General features: G+C 36.1%; 1 protein-coding gene across 1 annotated transcript in view; it reads right to left on the bottom strand.

Annotated features, from left to right (window-relative positions):
- The window catches only part of CHRM3 (cholinergic receptor muscarinic 3), a 196943-nt gene extending 191573 nt beyond the window's left edge, over positions 1-5370 (bottom strand). Inside the window, exon 1 of the mRNA XM_088143924.1 lies at positions 5175-5370. The gene's annotated coding sequence lies outside the window, so the exon portion shown is untranslated. The remainder of the gene's footprint in view (positions 1-5174) is intronic.
- Positions 5371-19255: the final 13885 nt, after the last annotated feature.

The raw sequence follows: 19255 nt of genomic DNA, 5'->3' as shown, positions 1-19255 counted from the left end.
TAATTTGTTGTAAACCATCCAGAGTCATTTCACGAGAGGGGTGGTGACAAATTTGATGAATAAATAAATAAGAATAAAAAATAACTTCTACTGTATGATTCTTTTTGCTGTTAAATTGTTATTGCTGACCATTCATGGGTCAATTCCTTTATGAATTCAGGCACAGCAGTGTTTGAACATGTTGAAATGAGATGCAATGTGATTAAGTGCTTTTATGATCCTTAATGCATCCAATTCCTCAAAAATAGTTGACTGGTATTGCCTAGTAAAGTGGTGAAGAAATCTGGAAAGTAGAGTGTTTGGCTGTTGAATATAATAAACAGAATCAGATTCCCAGCCCCTTATGCCAAATGATCTTTATGGCTGAATTAGATGGGCTGAATTTCTATGGAACTGATTTTAAGAATTGAAAATTGAAAATTTCCACAAAGGCTAATTAAGAAAAGGAGCTTTTTACATATATTTTATGTTAGGTTTTGAAACCAATGTTAAAAATTTTATATTACGAAAAACACCTCCACATTGGCAAGTCATTTACTGTACTTCATTAAAGGAATAACAAGGAATACTTCATAGAAGGTAATAAAAATGGCCATTGAACGGCTTACTTTTTATGCACTTGCTTGTTCCTTCCTCTGCAAATTCCCTTGTCACTTTGCATATAGACTTTTGCATAACAATATTATGCATATATCTTATCCTGGAAGCCCCTTCACACTTTACATTGCTTGCTAGTTACCCGCATGTTCAACTGCAGTTTCTCCCAACAGAAAGAATAAAACTATTAAACACTCCTAGGCTCAAGCTTCTCACTTTAGGCACACTGTATGTTCAGCTTTTGATACGTCATGTGTTTCTGCAATAAACTTCCTTATTCATCTGATGGCATGTAAGTCACTGAACTTAATTTATTCAATCTCTTCTACATTTCTTGATTTGCTCGTCAATATTTAGTCTACATTTAGTATCACAGAATCATGGTTTCATTTCTGATCACTTGGGCTATTTTTATGAACTAAACTTTTTTATTACATATTAGCATATGTAAAAGGTATCAAATAGAAGCTACCAAAACATAAACAGCTGTTTCTAACTGGATTAGAGAAGGTACCATTTGAAATAACTTCACTGCATTGTGTATTAATGCTTTCTACATTTGCCATGCAATTCAAAGGCAAATGCTGTATTTCCCTATTGGAATAAAAATAAATTGTTTCAAAATACTATAATATACACATCAAGAGAAAAGTGGTTTTATGAAAGGTATATCTGCAAATCTGATAATGCAATTAAAAGCAGCATAAAATAGATTTTGGCAAAGCAAGTTTCCGTGCTATTCATTGTCTTTCTTTCCAACAGAGGAATTAAATGTGTTTCCTGGACTTTGTCCCCTGCTCTGTTTCCCAGCAAAGAAAGATGGTACAGAATGAACTTTTCCTGTAGGCATTAGAGTGCCTTACTTCACTAAATTGGTCAAGTGGCTGATTAATGAACAGCACTGATCTACAGCATCTAGTTCATTCTCAGTCATAAAAGTATTAGAGTGTCTGTAAATTAAGGAGATTAAAAATTATAACAGGAGTGCTAATTTACTTGTCTATTGCTCTCACATGTTAGTTTTTAAATTATTTTTACCTTCAACCTGCAAGATTAACTATACTAATTTCTATCCCATTTAAAAGGTAATTTAGCAAATGAGCCATGGCTATATTTTTGTGTTTGTATCTCTTTATATAATCCTATTAGTTCTCATTTTTCTAAACCACTTGAAATAATTGCTAAAATGTATACATGTTTTAAATAAATACACAATAAAAAGAATCAACAATGCCAGAAATAAAAACTAAGTGGTTTATATGGCTGCCAGCTTGGAAAAAAAACAGTCTAAGAAAAGAAATTAGAGATTCATGTCATGGCATACAGGAAAGAGAGAAACTACTTAGGAAAAGTTGCCAGCTGGTCTGTTTTTAAGTTATTTCCAGTATTTTGGGGACAACAAAGAGAATACTGGCTGTGAAACTCAGCAATTTATTTCTGTTAGGCTGCCTAAAGAAAAATATTATAAGTGGTATCCTGAATGAGGATGAAAATTAAAAACAAAAACAAATGGCATCTATAAACAATTACAGGTAAGTGTATTAGTATGATTCAAGGCAGTTTATTGCATAAGAAATGTCTTAGTAACTAATTTATTATTTTAATACATTTTTATTCCACACCCACTTGTCCTATGGATTTCAAGCTGGCATAATAGATTCTCCCACCAGCAGTTTATCCTCAAAAGAATCCTGGGATCTACTACAGGCTGGGAATGAGCAGCTGGTCCAAGCGTAACCAGTAACCTTCAATAGCCGAGCAGACATACCCAGGTGTTGCTAAAGAACCAAGCACTTCTCTCCCACTGAGTGTGCAACTGTTTGTTGGGAAGGGGAAGATCAACCTCTTCCTTCCTCCCATCTCAAGAAACTACATCTTACCCTCTCTGTGGAAAAACAATATGCTTATTTTTCTACAACACCATGAGCACATCCACTGCAATCCCACATCATGACTGCTTTCAAAGAAACACCGGAGTCCCTCATATTACTGGTGATAAGCAAGAGATTCTTCCCTTTAGGACCCATGGCATTTTTTCCCACTCTGTGTAAGGCTTATCCCCACTTGCTGATCTAATTAGCTTTTTAAAATATGCAAGTTACAGGATAATGTCAGTAATTTTTTTTCAAAAACAAATGATTCTAAAGGTTACACTTTCAAAGAACATAATCAGAAATACTCATGAAAATTATCACATTCATTATAATTACAAATGAAAAGGGGGTTAAAATCCATCAAAACTATGACCTCAGTGCTGGACAGTTAAATGACAGAAGCTTCCAAACAGTAAAAAAAGTATACTATATATGGCATGGAATTCACAATATAATCAAGATTAATTAAGTGTAAGCCTGCCTGAGCAGAATGTGGCTACTTGACTAGATGGATGCTTATCTTGAACAGAGTTATGAAAACTAGACCATTAGGAAATGGATAGTTGAAAAGGAGCCTTAGAAAACATCTAAACTGGCACAGAATAACAGCCAGCCAAAAATATTTTTGACATATAAAACTTTATTATAATATTTTGAAATACATATAGTATTAAACATAATTGACTGAAATATAAATCCACATTTCTTTCCCGGCTTCTGAGCATAGCACAACTGACTTGGAGTATTTCCTTTTCCAAAATGAAATGAATTTGTCTATCAGTACAGTGTTTACAACTCTATTTTTTAAGTTTACCTTAAAGTGATAGTGCTCAAAATTGTGTTGCAAGGGAACTGGTGTCTTAGAGAAACAGCTAGCAAGCCACAGCTTTTAAGTGACTGATACACAGGCTAAAAAGATTGAAGCATGAAGATTATGGATATGCTATGCTAGTCAATACTTAAAGTAAGAAGATGCAATAGAAAGCAACAATGATTCATCTTCCATGAACTGGTATCTCAAAAGTCACACAATCAATATGGACCCTAGAGAAAGATTTGTTTAATGTACACATAATTAACCTAATTTACTTTTTTCAGTAAAATGCTCCCATCTCAAATGGCCCATTCTAAAGATTATATCCTATGTCAGTAAGGCTGGCTATAGCATAAACAAAGGAGTAATGAAGACATGGGCACTCAAAGAAACAGCCTGGTTATCTCACTATATACTAAAATTCAACCCACAATAATTAAACCTACATTTCAGGCTCATAACAAATCTTCATTCAGCAGACCTGTTGCCAGAGAATCAGTTTGGAAAGATGAAGTTTCATAACCTCATTCAACATGACAACTCTTCTACTATACACTGTACATGTGCAATTCTCCCTTAGGTTATTAACAATAAATACATCTTGTCATATATAACAAATAGCAACATAACTGCCACCATCTTCAGCATTCTGTTTTGCTTTCAAGTTTACAGAAGGCCATCAGGTGTTAATTACAGAAGGACAAATGAGTAGCAAATATTTAGATATTCACCTCTGTTTACAAATAAGATCTGAAATTTTTATTTTTTAAATTGGCATACATAGATACATAGTATTTGAAATTTTTCAATAATATTATTATAAGAACCAGTTTGGTGTAGTGGTTAAAGGCATTGGGCCAGAAACCGGAAGACCATGAATTCTAGTCCTGCCTCAGGCATGAAGCCAGCTGGGAGACCTTGGGCCAGTCACTCTCTCAGCCCCAGGAAGGAGGCAAAGGCAAAGGCAAACGATTTCTGAAAATTTTGCCAAGAAAACTGCAGGGACTCATCCAGGCAATCAGCAGGAATCAAGACTGGTTTGAAGGCACAGACATAAATATAGCATTTTCTACCCCTAGACATAGTCAGTAATTTTTTCTGCCTAATCATTAACCAGAGAGGCCAACATTTTTTGTATACATTTTGGTTTTTCAAACAAAAATGATAGGACTCTGTAGCATCTTATCAACAATACTGATCATAAACCCATACCTCAACATTTTTTTTACTAATTCCAAGTACCTCTAATTCAATAAGGTTGTCAGATATTACAGTTTATTGTTTTATTTCTTGTAGCCTGGGGCCTATATCTGGAAATTATAAAGATTTGTTTTCATTTTGTTGTTTTGCAAGATAAGTGGCAGACTATTTTACAGGTCTAAAATGGCTGGAAAGTATAATCAAAATGTATTCTCATAAATTACTTCTTTCTTTAGCATAAATATCTGCATGATCTTGCCATTCAGAAAAAGTTCTCATTCATCTAGGCAACCAGGGTGAAGGCTACCTTTCTCTGACAACTTGCTTTTTGAACATGCATTTTCAAAAATGCTTCTATAAAGAAGAGTCATATATGTGAGATGGGCAGCCATATAAACTGAATAAATAAAATGTAAAAATAAATAAATACTGACTATGATTCAGTTTTATGGACAGAAGAAGAATGGAAGGAGTAAGGAAGAAAAAGGAAAGAAAGAAGGAAACTAATTATCCAAAGAAGCAAAGCAGTGCTATTTGCCTCAATAAATCCTATTTTATTTATTAGTTTGGGTTTCATATGCTCTAGCAGAACATACAGCAACTCTTTGATTTATTTGGCGCTCTTCCCAGAATCTGTGCACTGAAACTGAGACCCCCACTTCTTCTAATAGTTTAATAAAACAACTTACCATCGTAAGTAAAAAGACCTGGTGGATAGGGAATGAATGTTATCTAGATTGTAGAATTTCTCTGCAAAGCCAGTACAGCATCACTTTTGCAAGAAGCCCTCCAAGTATTTAAAAGTGACGATGAAGAAACAAACACTAGAATCATCAGGATCAGGGAAGAAGTCATTTTCTTTGAATCATTGTTTCTTTTAGTGGTAGACCTATAAAAAAGAAGCATACAAGTTTCAATTGTATGACCAATATAAATGTTGGTTCCATAGCAATGCAATAAATATAATCGTTGGACTATTTTTTTTTGTTTTTACTTTCACAGCTGTAATCACAATTACCCATAAACTTGATTAACAGGTCTCCAATGCCCAAAGGATACCATGTTTAGAAGAAACTGAATGGGAAATAATTCCTCCTTATCATTCAGGGCTATGTATAAAGAAGAACTGTTTGCATGTTGGAGGGAGAAGTCTGAGAAGTCAATTATTTATAGATACCTAAATGCAAACATTGTCAGTGAAGTAAATGAAAACTGGGTTATAAATATCAAAACTGAAAGTTGCTGGAATAACAATGCTGCCTCATTGCTATATTCTGCTTTCTGTCCATGTTCTCTCCAATATAGCATTTGCCTTTTTATCAGCTACATCACTCTATTTGTTTATGTTTAACTTATGGCTAAGAAGACACCAACATCCTTTTCACTTGTATTACGCCCAAGTTAGGCCTCTCTAACCTATACATGTGCCTTTAAGTTTTCCTACCTAGATTCAGGAGATTTTTCCCCATTAAATTTAATCCTGTTCATTTCAACCCACTGTTTACGACTGCTTATTTTATTTTATTTTTTTTTTCACCCTAGTGCTGTGTTCATTTGCCAATTTGATAATCACCCCTTCAACTTCTTCAATCAGATAATTAGTAAAATTTTTGATCCACTGAATGCTACTTTCTAATCTGGTATGGAGCCAGTTATGAATATTTTCTGAATATGATCATTCAACCCATTATGAATTCATCTAACAGTTGTATCATCTAGCCCATATCTTATTATTTTAGTAATGAGAATATATTAAGAGACTGTTGAAAGCTTTGGTGAGGTCAAGGTACACTATGTCCACAGCAGTCCCCCAATCTTTTAGAGTTAATCTAGCATGACTTGTTTTGACAAATTCATGTCACCTCATGTTAACTGTTGCATTCCTTTTCAAGTGTTCAAAGACTTGCCATTTAATAATCTGTTTTAGAGCCAGGTTGGTGTAGCGGTTAAGGAATCAGGCTAGAAACCAGGAGAAACCAGGATTTCTACTCCTGCCTTACACCTGAAGCCAACCTGATAAACTTGGGCCAGTCACTCTTTCTCAGCCCTAGGAAAAAGGGGAAGCCACTTCTGAAATCTTGACAAGAAAACTGCAGGGACTTGTTCGGGCAGTCATCAGGAGTCAACACTGACTTGAAGGCACAAAAAAATCATCATCATTATCACCATCACCATCATCATCATCATCTGTTTCAGGACTTTTGATTATGTCAAGCTGACAGATCTATAATTTCTCAGGTGTTCCTTCTTCACCTTTTTGAAGATAGGGACAAGGTTTACTCTTCTCCAGTTTCCTGGGAGTCCCCAGTTGTCCAGGAGTTCTCAAATACTATTGACCATGGTTCTGCAGTCACTCTTCTAGTACCTTCAATATCATAGGACATTCCTTCCCAATGAGGCACTACAGCTTTCAGAGGGTATTGATGTGACTACAGTTTTTTATGGGCTCCATTTCTGCTGTCTGGTGACCCTGAATTATGTGATAAAATTCAGTGTTTGCACAGAGAATAAAGAATATATTAAATATGCAATTTCAGGGTGATAATTACAATTTAATCAATTTAATCTAATTTCATTGTGAAGTTGGAATTATTTAAACATAACATTGGCAGAAGAGTTTTTGCAGAGTTTATCAGCATAAAAACATCCTACTCAGACTGTGACTTGGAAGAATATTGCTTCTATCTGCAGGCACTAAAAAGTCACTTTGCGATTTGCTTTAAAGATTTAATTGATTTGGAAATTCTTGTCTGGGTTACAAATCCATTCATTTGCAGAGTGGAAGACCAAGGACTTGGTTTGCAAAAAGAAATCATTGAGCTTCAGAATGAAGAACTGAGGTAAATCTTCCACAGCAGAGGACATCAGACCGTGTGGCTGAAACATCATGTGAAATTTTCTACTCTATGTGAAAAAGCAAAGTTTCTTTATATTGCTTTCTCATCTTCTTATCTCATTGAATTAGGATTAGTGCAGTGAATTGCATACTAGCAAAGCATCAAAATCATTTGGATATTGTTAAATGTGGTGACTTAGGACTGTTATTATCCAAGTTTTCTCCAGATATTATGAAGTAAAAACCACCAAACACACTAGCATCTTATAATAAATCTCATTTTATTTAATTTACCACATCTGTGTATGTTAATGAAGCATGCTAATAATGTGTAATCTAAGTGCAATAAAAAGGCATGATAAAAATAATCATACAATCATTGAAAAATCCTTTTATGTCAAGTATTACTCATTATGTCAAGTATTACTCATATCTTATGTTCATAATAGGAAGCACTGGCAAGTATGTAGTCTGAGGAGGCATGGGGCTGAAAAAGATTTTGTAAAGAAGCATTGGGTTGAAAAAGTCTAGGTACTGCTGTGTTAGGATGTAATTCATCTGGCCCTGGATACTTGAATTTGTCCAAATTATCTACATTCTCTCTTACTGTTTTCTTGTTCTTTTTAGCCTAGAGTTTCCTCCTCCCCTAATGGCATAATGATGGCTTTCTCATTCCTTAAATTAACTTGTCAAAAATAATTTCACAGAATATTTGGAGAACATTATGACAAAAATTCAATTTGGTTTCAGATACTATTCATGTTTTTCTTTTAGTTTCAGTGTTCTAACAGATCTAAATCAATGTATCCCAATAACATTCAAAGTACTAAGAAAAAGGCATGTGTTCTCAGTTTGTGTTCACATCTTCTTGCATTCTTCCATTAATGTTCTCCAACTTAGAGAAAACATATTCAGACAGTAATAATATTACTCATCTTGGCATTACTTATTTTTTAGTACCAACTTCAGTGCAATTAAACATAAGAAAATAACATCTCTTAAACTTCACGCTTGAATGGGATTTTACATAAAACAGAAAAACAAATCTAAAATAAACCACTGGAATAAGTATTTTTAGGTAGTAGTTAAATATACTGTTATAATTTTCATCAAAATACTTTCCAAGAGAACTATCATGATAAAACCTGATTTTGCTCCAAACAATTTTTGGCTCCAAATAGATGTGACTGCCTACAATCATATACACACAACTGAGGGATATACTTCACTCCAATCTCAATAATGCCGTTCATAGACGTCATCCAGTATTATCTGAGACAGATTTTGTTCTAATTATTCTAAAGAGATTTTTATTTTGGTAGAATTTGTCAGATATACATTTTTCCACCTGAACTGAGTAAGATCCATTTTCTTCAGAAGGAAAAGATGGGTAAAAACAGGAGGGATTTTGTATCACACAAATTACTGATTTTACATCAATGTACACTAGGTTTTATTTATCTAAAATAAACCTTTCTATGCTTTCATTTGTTCATTTGTTATCTGACCGTGTATTCATATTTTTACACATTCATCAGTTTATGGCATCTATTGAGGAATCTCAGGTAAGAGAAAACAAATACAGAGGCTATATTATACACACAGATTTTCCAATATGACTATATTATACACACAGAAAAGCAATATGACTGCTCCAAACTCCTTTTCTGAAACAAGTGCCTAAAAATGGTTGATGATCTTCAGTGCTTCAAACTATTTTTCAGTATCAAGTTCTAAAAGTGTTACATGTTTAGCATCTGCCACAGCTGTTCCATTTTTTAAAAAAAGTATGTTCAATGATAAATAGCAGTTCGGGGTCTCTATTGCTTTTAGTGTAGGGAATGTCTAGTTAAAATCTGGCTACCACACATTCTTATATTGCTATTAATCTTCAAGATCCAGACCTCTTCAGTTTTCAAGCAACAGAATCTCCGAGTGGAGGAATAGATGCATTTCCTTTTTAGTGCAGTATATGCTAGAAACCTACTAACACTGAAATCTCAAGACAGTTTTATTAGGGAGTAAGCCCCACTGAACATAACAGTTCTTAATTTGTAAGCATTTATAGAGTTGTAGGTAAAGCACAGTGCAGTGCTCAGTGTATTATTTCACATATTCATTAGGCTCACGTTTAACTGTTCAAAATATATTATACAAAAAAATATTTTGTGTTTTGAATCGGTTCATGACAAACTATTTCACAGTAAGCAAACAGAGCACACCCTTCTGCGATGTGTAATCTTGTCTCTGTGTTTTGAAATCAAGCTGCTATGGAATTAGGGAGTTAAAATAATAAGTCAGTTTTCATCTATGAAATATTGGAATATAGGGTTTATTATTATTATTTAATCAATTTATATCCCACTTTTTAATCCTCAAAGCATCCCGACTGGTTAGTAATCCAGACAAATGCATTGCTTCTGTATCTGAATCCTGGATCATCAGTATATTTGAATCCTAGACATAGCAACTGGGTAGCAATATAATTGATTTTACCCAAAAGGAAGATGAATCTGAATTTCAGATCATCTCTTCTGCAGCCCTTTCCAGGAAGAATCAAAATACCAACACAGAAAAAAAAAATCTTGCACAAGACCGTGCTTTCCAGCCTAGCAATATCAACTCCAGTTGAAGGCAGTCCTGGAGAATTACCCACCCCATGAGTGAAATGACACGTTTGTATACATGTATGTGGATATCTGCCAGACAGACAGCCCCAAATAAGGGTGGGGCCAATAAATATATGTTAACTGAATTAATTACTATTAGGTTTATGCAAAACATTTAAAAAGCAATCTGCAATGTGTGGGAGTGTGAATGAAGCATCTTTCTTTGAATCGTTCAAACAGCTGCTTCGCAAGCTGCTTGTGGTTATCTCCACTTGCACATGTGCACGGCCACTTTGCTTTCTTCCTATTGTAAGTGCTTTGTGCAGCACTAATAACTGCTAATTAAAATGAACTGCCTGGAAAAAAGGTACCCAGGTTACAAAATGAATTGATTTTATCTGCATATACCAATCATTCTTTCTCTTATGCTTGGACAAACACATGTGGCTCCCTCCTTCTAACAGAAACAGCAAAAGAGGAGGGGGGGAAAAGGATAAAGGTGAGATAAAAAGATGGATATTGATGCAAAGAAAGGACAAAAGGGAAAGGGGGAAACTGGGTGGAAGAAATGCAAGGGAAAGACAGAGAAGGAAAGAAAAGAGATAGACACCCTGTTTAAAAGCTAAAACCTCCTTCATTTTGAGCTCACTTTCTGGTGACTACAGAGCCATGTATATGTCATTTTCTTGCAATAGTACAGAAGTGGATTGCTCTTACTCTCTTCAAGACTTTTGTTTTTCACTTCCCAGCTCAACCTTACAGTGCTATGATTTCCTGGTGGTCTCCTATCTAAACACTCAGTAGCTCCATCCTTTATTTTTTATTTTTTTAAAAAAAGAGCTGCTGCCATCTGCTGTATAAAGTAGTTAAACTCAACAGGATCCTTCTCTGCACCTGCCAACAAGAGTTAATCTTCAGGATGTTTTTCAAAGGTATCCATAGTCTGCAATAAGGTCATCTGAAGATATTTGCACCTCTTGCTCGTTCCTTGTTTTCAACAGTCCTTTCTATTCCAACCAGCAAATATAAGCCAATTATAGCTAATTATCGGAGGAAAAACCCTTGCAAGTAAACCAGCTATATACTTTAAAAAATATAATTCATAACCATGAAAAGTAAACAGTACCCACTGAATAGAAGTATAGGTTGCTTCTCTTCTATAATGAATAGTTTAAAAACAAAGCATATAAGCATCATGAAATCCAACTTTCACCATATTAAAAGAATTCTAATGGCATTCCACTTTTTAAAAATCAAATGTTTCTGCAATGGCTAGAAATGCATTTTCATAGTTAATGCTAGTGCCAACTCTATCCATTTCTGAAGATGTCAAACAGTATTGGATTAACTTTATAGCAATAGTCATTTCTGGATGAATGAAAGCTGCCAACAATTTTGTTTAAATTATATTTGCTTTTTGAACTTTTAACAAACTGACATATCTATATATTTTTAAATTGTTTTTAGGAAAACTCTATGGAATTCGCAACCATATTTTCCCCTATTAGGTTAATAATACTTCCAGTTTTCAGAGAGATAGGTGCAAAAGCTTTGTGCAAGTAAATTCTTTAAAGTTTAGGATTGAAATATTATTAGGAACTTGAAAGTTCAGGACCAGATACACAGGACCTTGAGGAATCACAGTTATAAAATCCCTGGTTCCTAAATCCTTTTTCAACACACTATCCATTTTCAACACTGGATGACTTATCCATCACTTACTTTTACATTTCAGTCTTAAGTCTAGAATTAAATAAATGGAGCAGATTCAACAGAGCAGATTCAGAGGGAGTATGGGTGACATGAAAGGGCAGGAAGACTAAAATTAGGCATCTGTCTTTAGCACAAGAACAAGTGTATGGCACGTTTGTCTCTATTTTCAGTTGTGAAATGTTCAAGGATGACATAATTTACTATCAGTAATGACAATCATTAAAATTTCACAAAGAGGAAAGAGGAAGAGAATATACAAAGCTCAGTCATAATTGTAGTTTTCTATAGAATCATGTACTAGAGTGAGACAAATCTCATCCCTGTATGCCAGTCTAATCTATTTGATGGATATCTTCCTGTTTGCTGAATGCAGATTAGATATCCATATAAATGTTTTAAATGTTCCCAAAAACCTTATATATTTTTGTATTTATTTGATACATAAATAAATAAGGCTTTCGAGAAAACCTGGATATAAAAATGTACTACCACATTTTTTTAAAAAAACTAACCAACACTGTCATATCTCTACTAATTAGCTACTCTTACCCCCCACCCATCCCAAAGAGCTATGAATAACTAAAGCAAAATTGATGAGCTGTGCCTTTTAAGAGATTCAGTCAAGTTACAAAAGAGAGAAAAAAACAATCAGTTGGTCTAGACAAGTGGAAAGATGATTGTATGCACTCAATTTACATTGCTCCAACATTTTACACTAAAGAAAAAACCTTCCACTTCCACTTTTTCTCCTCTCCTTTCTAGCTCATTTTCTTTCTCCTCCCCTCTTTAGCTTCCCAATCTTTCTTCCTTCCTTCCTTCCTTCCTTCCTTCCTTCCTTCCTTCCTTCCTTCCTTCCTTCCTTCCTTCCTTCCTTCCTTCCTTCCTTCCTTCCTTCCAGAGATGCCATTAACAGCTATGAGCCTCTGCTTTTCATCAGTGAAACATTAATTCTGAGGCTTCAGCTCAACCCAAGCAAGACTGAGTAAATGGGGGGTTTGGGGTCTCCTGGTTCTGAAGACTTTAGTCCTTTAGTTCTAGATTGGATTGCATATCCCCAAACAGAATTGGTGCACAATTTAGGGGTCTTGGAATCTTGGTTCCTGCTAGAAGAGCAGGAGGCAGCCATGGTCAGGAGGGCCTTGGTACATATCCATCTTGTGTGTCAATTGTGCCCATTTCTAGTCTGTGCAGCCCTGTTCATGGTCACTCATACCATGGTCACCTCCCATTAGAACTATGGCAACATGGTCCCTAAAAACCATGCAGAACTGCAGTTGATCCAGAATGTATAACCTCCTGGATGGATGGATGGATGGATGGATGGATGGATGGATGGATATATGGATGAATATATGGATGGATATATGGATGGTTGATACAGTATACAGTTGGGTCCACATTCTTGATAGGGGGCCTTTTGCTGAACATAAGGTGGCAGTAATCCTCTTCTCCTCAAAAAGCCATTGCTTGACCTAATGGTGTTGAATAATTTCTATCCCATCTCCAACCTACTCTTTTGCAGCATCAGAGGGCTCCAGAATCCAGGTTTCAGGCCTTGCACAATACCAAGAAAGCATAGATTGTGCTTGTGAATGATCTATGATAGGATTGGGATGGTAGTGACACACCTATTCTGACCTTCCTTGATCACTTGGCAGCCTTCAATATCATTGATCATTATATCCTTCTGCACTGGCTCAGGGGGCTCAGACTGGGATGCATCTTTTTCCTCCAGGGCCAGTTCCAGTTGGTGTTGGGGGTAGTCTAGCCATCAGTCCTTACTTTCTGGGGTGCCTCACAGCTTGATTCTCTCCCTGTTCCTGTTTAACATCTATAGGAGACTTTTGGGTGAAATCATGCAAAGAGTTAGGTATCATCAGTATATCTCAACCTCTGGCTGGCCAAACAAGGCAGCTGAGGTTCTATTTCAGTGCCTGGAGGCTGTGGGGCCTGGATGGGGAGAGACAAGCTCAAGCTCAATCCTAGCAAGATTGACTGTGGAGTGGAGGTCACCTGGATCTAGAGAGTTCCCATGTTTGGTTCTGAATGGGATTTATTTATTTATATATACATCATATTTATATAGCTGCCCATCTCACAGATTTGTGACTCTGAGCGATGTACAATAAAAAGACAATCATAAAAACTAACAATTAAAAATTCAACAATTAAAACACAATCAAAGTAACTAATAACAGAGTAGCAGAGAGAGTCATTGCTATGGATAATAATCTCACTGATTCACCACTGCCTTGAGACCCACAAGCCTGTTGGCACAACCATGTTTTAAGGGACTTCTTGAAGGATATCAGGGATGGGGGAGAATGATGCTCTACAGGGCAGGTGCCACAGCAGAAAAGGCTCACCTCCTGGGTCCCATCAGATAAAACTCCTTCGTGGATGGGACCTGCAGCATACCTCTTCTGCCAGACTTAATAGGATGGGCAGATGTAATCGGGGAGAGGCGGTCCATCAGATAACCCAGCCCCATGCCATGAAGGGGTTTTAAAGGTCAAAACCAGCACCTTGAATTGCACCCAAAAGCAAACTGGTAACCAATGCAGGCCGCAGAGGTGTCACGTGTGTTATTTTAGAGGCACACAAAACTGCCTGCACCACCACATTTTATACCAGCTGAAGCTTCTGAATACTCTTCAAGGGCAGCCCCATGTACAGCATGTTGAAATAGTCTATACAGGAGGTGACCAGGGCATGAGTGACTGAGCAGAGCCTCCCAATCCAGGAATGGGCACAACTGGCACACAACATGAAGCTGTGCAAAGGCCCTCCTAGCCACAACTGCCACTTGCTCTTCAAGCAGGAGTCAGGGGTCTAGGAGGGCCCCAGATTATGCACTGGGTCTGTTTGGGGCAGTGCAACTCCATCCAGTAGCAAAGATGGCATGGTCCCTGAACTGGAAGGCCCCAAAACCCAAAGCCATTCAGTCTTGTCAGGTTCAGTTGAAGCCTGTTGGCCCTCATACAGGCCCCTACAGCCTCAACAGCATGGCTTAATTTGCCAGGAGCAGAAAGTTATCATTGGGTATTATCAGCATACTGATGAGTACTCTGATGATACATGAGAAGCTAAAGGTATCAGAAACATAGATCATGTCCTTTCCCATTATGAAATGTAAGTTCCTCATGAATTTATTCCCAAGTGTTAATTTTTAAAAAAATCAACTTGTCCAGAAAACGTAAAAGCAAACTTCTTCTAACAACTGCATTATTGGTTTCAAATCAAGTCTATGTACACATATGGTATTCCTTTTAGCCATAAACATGTTAGAGGCATTTTAATCAATAATCTCATTAACTCTTACATTTGTGACTTTTCCTGCATGTTTATTTTAAATCATCATTCTAGTGGAACCAGTGAGTGCACCAACACATAAGATATTACATTATCCCGGTCTAGTAGACGGCTTCTCTCTCTCCCCACCCCCACACCTCTCTTTTTTGTTCTGGTTCAGATTCAAATAGTGGCAGAAGCATTATTAAAGCTTAGGAAATAATAAAAGTTTATACTACTGTTTCTGTCCAGATTAAATTTAATTCCCTAGATTCTTTTATTGCAATTTTCAATATTGCTTTCCTCAAAAGAGATGTTCATTTTTTCAAAGCCACTGTTTTCAGATGTGTCTCCTCATGTAGCACCACTTGGCTGGCTTTCTTCTGAGCTAAGAAGCTAAGATATCCTTAGTAAGGGTGAGCAATGTTTCAGAGGTTTGATCTCCAAAAGGGGCTTCATAGCATGTGGCAGTTTAAACATAACACCTGTCTGAAACTCCACCAAACAGCTGTGTCTTGTGATTGTGCACATTTGCATGGTGCTACAAGAGTCCTCCCTCTATCTCTGTTACAGGAAAAATAGAATAACTACATATGTCACGAAATTAAGGCTAAAATAGATGCTTCTTCCTAGAAAGTGTTTTACGTGTTTAAATATTTAAGAGTTGAGTATTAACAACTTTTAAAAATTAGAATGATGCCCCTAAAATTCTTTTAGGTTTTGTTTTTCATCAGATTACTATTTAAACACCTTCCCCTTTAAAAATTCACTGTTCCTCTCGAACATTTAAAAGTTTAACTTAAGATTTAACATGTATTTTTATTATAGGCCATAAACATAAGATACTATTAATAGAAGTTTGACAAAGGTGGTATGTCTACCTTGGAACACCACCAAACAATATCTGTGGGTTTACACATTTGTTAACTATTTGTAAAAAAATTATTTGCTCTGTTACTGTGGAAAAAGCAACATAGACAGAGGGGTGAGCAAAAAGTACATTTGACTGTGCCCAGTAAAAGACATGAACTGTTAAGAAGCAGTTTTAAAAAGTAAAAGGCAAAAATATACCACACACACACAAAAAATGTAAATTCAGAGTAGCCAAGTATGAACTTTTAACTGTGATAAATGGGATCACTGCACTCAATGATCAAAAGCCATTTTTGTAGTATGGTGCAAATAGTCTGTTAAGTTCCTGGTGAGCCAGCATGAAGGTGCACAGCCTTATTCCATTTCAGTGTTCCTCAACCTTGGCCACTTGAAGATGTGTGGACTTCAATTCCCAGAATTCCCCACCCAGCCCTGCTTGGTGGGGAATTCTGGGAGTTGAAGTCCACACATCTTCAAGTGGCCAAGATTGAGGAACACTGTTCTATTTGATTGATCTCAATACACTCCATTCCTTAAGTAGAGTAAAAGGAATGAAAAGGTCTTGGAAAAAAGTTAAGACAGCTAAGTTAGTATGATCTATCCATCAGGATTCAGAGGTAATATGATATTCTGATTTGACTTGATCTGTAATAACTATAGTTAAGAAATCACAATGGAGTTTCAACTTCTATCTGCTTTCTTTTCCCCACATGTGCAGTGAAACGTTTCATAAATTCATTCCCATCCATAGCAGCCTCATGAGCAAAAGTAATGATACCAGATGTTATCATTTTATTAAATCAAACACAACTACAAATTGCATTTAATACAAATCATGATTTGCAAACCAGCTACAAACTAGGATTGGGAAGACACTGGTTCAACCATAATAGCTCATTGGATGATTTTGAGCTGATTACTCTATCAGTTCAAGCTATTTCAAGAATTGTTTGGGGGATAAAATTAGAGGAATGGATATTACTCATGCCACTGAGCACCTGGAAGGATTATAAATCTAAGCAATAATAATAATTTGGCTGTAACATCAAACTATAATTGGTACTTTGTGCATGAAATGCCTCCTTTGAAGCAATTATGATGAAGAGGTCACAAGCCTCTATTTCTGTTTCATGTGGTGAAAAAGAGGAAGCAAGAATAGGAAACCACAGTATAACCATGGCTTGTTTGGATTAATCATTATTTCAGACTAAATAACTTGAACAAAACAACTATGGTTAGTTCTAATCAGAAGCCTGTGTTTCTGTACTTTCTCACAGTTGTACGAGAGAGGCAGAAATAAGTCCATGGCTATGTTCACATGATCACTTACCCATGGTTAACTTAATAATGATGTATTCAACCAATATTCTCAGTCTCTTAGATACACTGAACCATAAATTAGCTACAACGTATAAGGCACAAATGAGAATGCCATGTGAATCCTTGCTATGTAAAACAAAACCTGGAGTCCCTGATGGGGTGTTTGCAAATATTTTCCCTGGCATCCACTAGAATCTTTGCTTTTTCTGATTTTGGGGAAAGGCCAGATATTCTTTAGAGCAGAGCACCAGACTCTGTTGCTATATTTATTTCCAACAATGCTTCCATACCCCACATGGGCAAGAGGCAATCCTTCTAAAATAAAAATGCCCAGACCGGGTAAAAAGTATATCGTGTGAATGGGCCATTATATGTATGATTAGCTGGTTCCCTTGTTTTTGCGTTTGCTCTCTGTATACAGAAATGGAGGGAGAGATGTGTGAGCAGGTGTTTGTCCATGTTTCTTCTTTTAGCATGCAGTTTACTTTTTGTGAAACAGCTGTTCAACCAGAAAATATTACTTCAAAAGACTTATTGGGTAAATTATTTATCTTTTAACTTTGCTAAATTGCATAATAGGAGTGGCTACCAAAAGGCAATCGTTTTGCGAATGAAAAAGGTTGTGCCTGCCATAGCAGCTATTGCTGGAGATCAGCCATAGCCATCATTCTAATTCTAGACATACCTACTCATCCAAAAATATTGGTGACTCCAGGGTGAACTATAGTTTAAGGCTACATCCAGATCAGATTACAAGAGCAAAACTTGGTCTAGCTATTCAAACCACAGATTTCCATTACTTCTGAATGCAGTTCTATGAGCGGCTATAAAGCAAGTAAGTCAAAGTATGCAATACTTAGTTACAACAAAGAGTCTTGTGGCACCCTTATGACTACCCTGTTCATCCCACAAACCTTTACAGACCTCAGAGCAGTACATCAGATGTGTGGACTATTCTTTAAAAAGGAAACTTGTAAATATACACAATTGCTGTTAGTTGGGAGAAGGCTTGAAGAGAGGACAAAAGGCAATTGTGAGAAGAGAACAAGCCATTACAGTCCAGACAGATCATGTCACACTGGCATTACTACCTTTCCTGTAACTTAAATCCATTATTCCATGCCCTGTATTCTGGAATGATAGTAAGCAGGTCTTGATATTCTGCTTTGTGACATCCTTTCAGCTAATTGAAAAGTGCTATTCATTCTCTTGGTGTTGTTTTTCTCAAAGTTAAGTATTTCTACTTCCACTTAGTTTCTAGTCATCTTGATTACCATTCTCTGAATCTGTTCCAGGCTGTCTGACCCTTCACTGGATCAGAATGATCCTACTGGATATAATATTTCAGACGAGGATACAACAAATGCAGAATAAAGTGGAATTATTAATTCCCAGAGCTCATTCTTTTACTTATTTTCATTTCTACGCTCTCTAAAATATTACCAACTTCATACAACTGCAACTCCTCCTTGCTTTCTATCATTTCTGTTCCTTCTGAACAATCTGCATCCTTCAATTGTTGAATTTCAATTATGGGAATCTTCCAAACAAGTCTTCATTATGCCTACTGCATTTTATTTGCTTTCAGTACTGATCAAACTCACCTTGTTTATTTTCCATCCTTTGAACCTAAGAGTATGGGCAATGAAGGCCATGAACTTTACAACCTTATAGACTTCCTGATTTATTTTTTAATTGATTGGTTTAATAGGCCCCTTAAAAAAAAAAAATCACTCCCAACTCTTCTAAATTATTTATTTGAAGTTCTTATTTCAGGATGTAATCTATTTAGGTCCCTAACCAATTATTCTAGGTGTATTCAACTCTCTGATGTGCAGTTATGGGTTGGGCATGTAAGTGGGCATGCACAGACCTCTTCCATAATACATACAGTTCCTCTTTAATGCTCGAATTGCTCTTGCAATTCCACAATGTAAAAATTGTACTGTACATAATGTAAAAACCATATTTACTGTATTCTTTTGCTCAAATATAAAATTATTAAACATGTCAAATCAATAGCATTTCTAGGGCATTTGGTAATGACAAGGTCTTATGAGGAGAAAAAACATTCAGTAATACCTGACCAAGAATTAAATGCCATCAAGAGATGAAAGTAAGAAAGCAA

The sequence above is a fragment of the Python bivittatus genome, unplaced genomic scaffold, assembly GCF_059951505.1.
Source record: "Python bivittatus isolate LINGU-HERP-01145 unplaced genomic scaffold, Pbiv_v1 ctg000020_np1212, whole genome shotgun sequence".
Classification (NCBI taxonomy): Eukaryota; Metazoa; Chordata; class Lepidosauria; order Squamata; family Pythonidae; genus Python; species Python bivittatus.
Note: the sequence above shows the minus strand (reverse complement) of the source record. Positions and strands in the feature narration are given on the sequence as shown.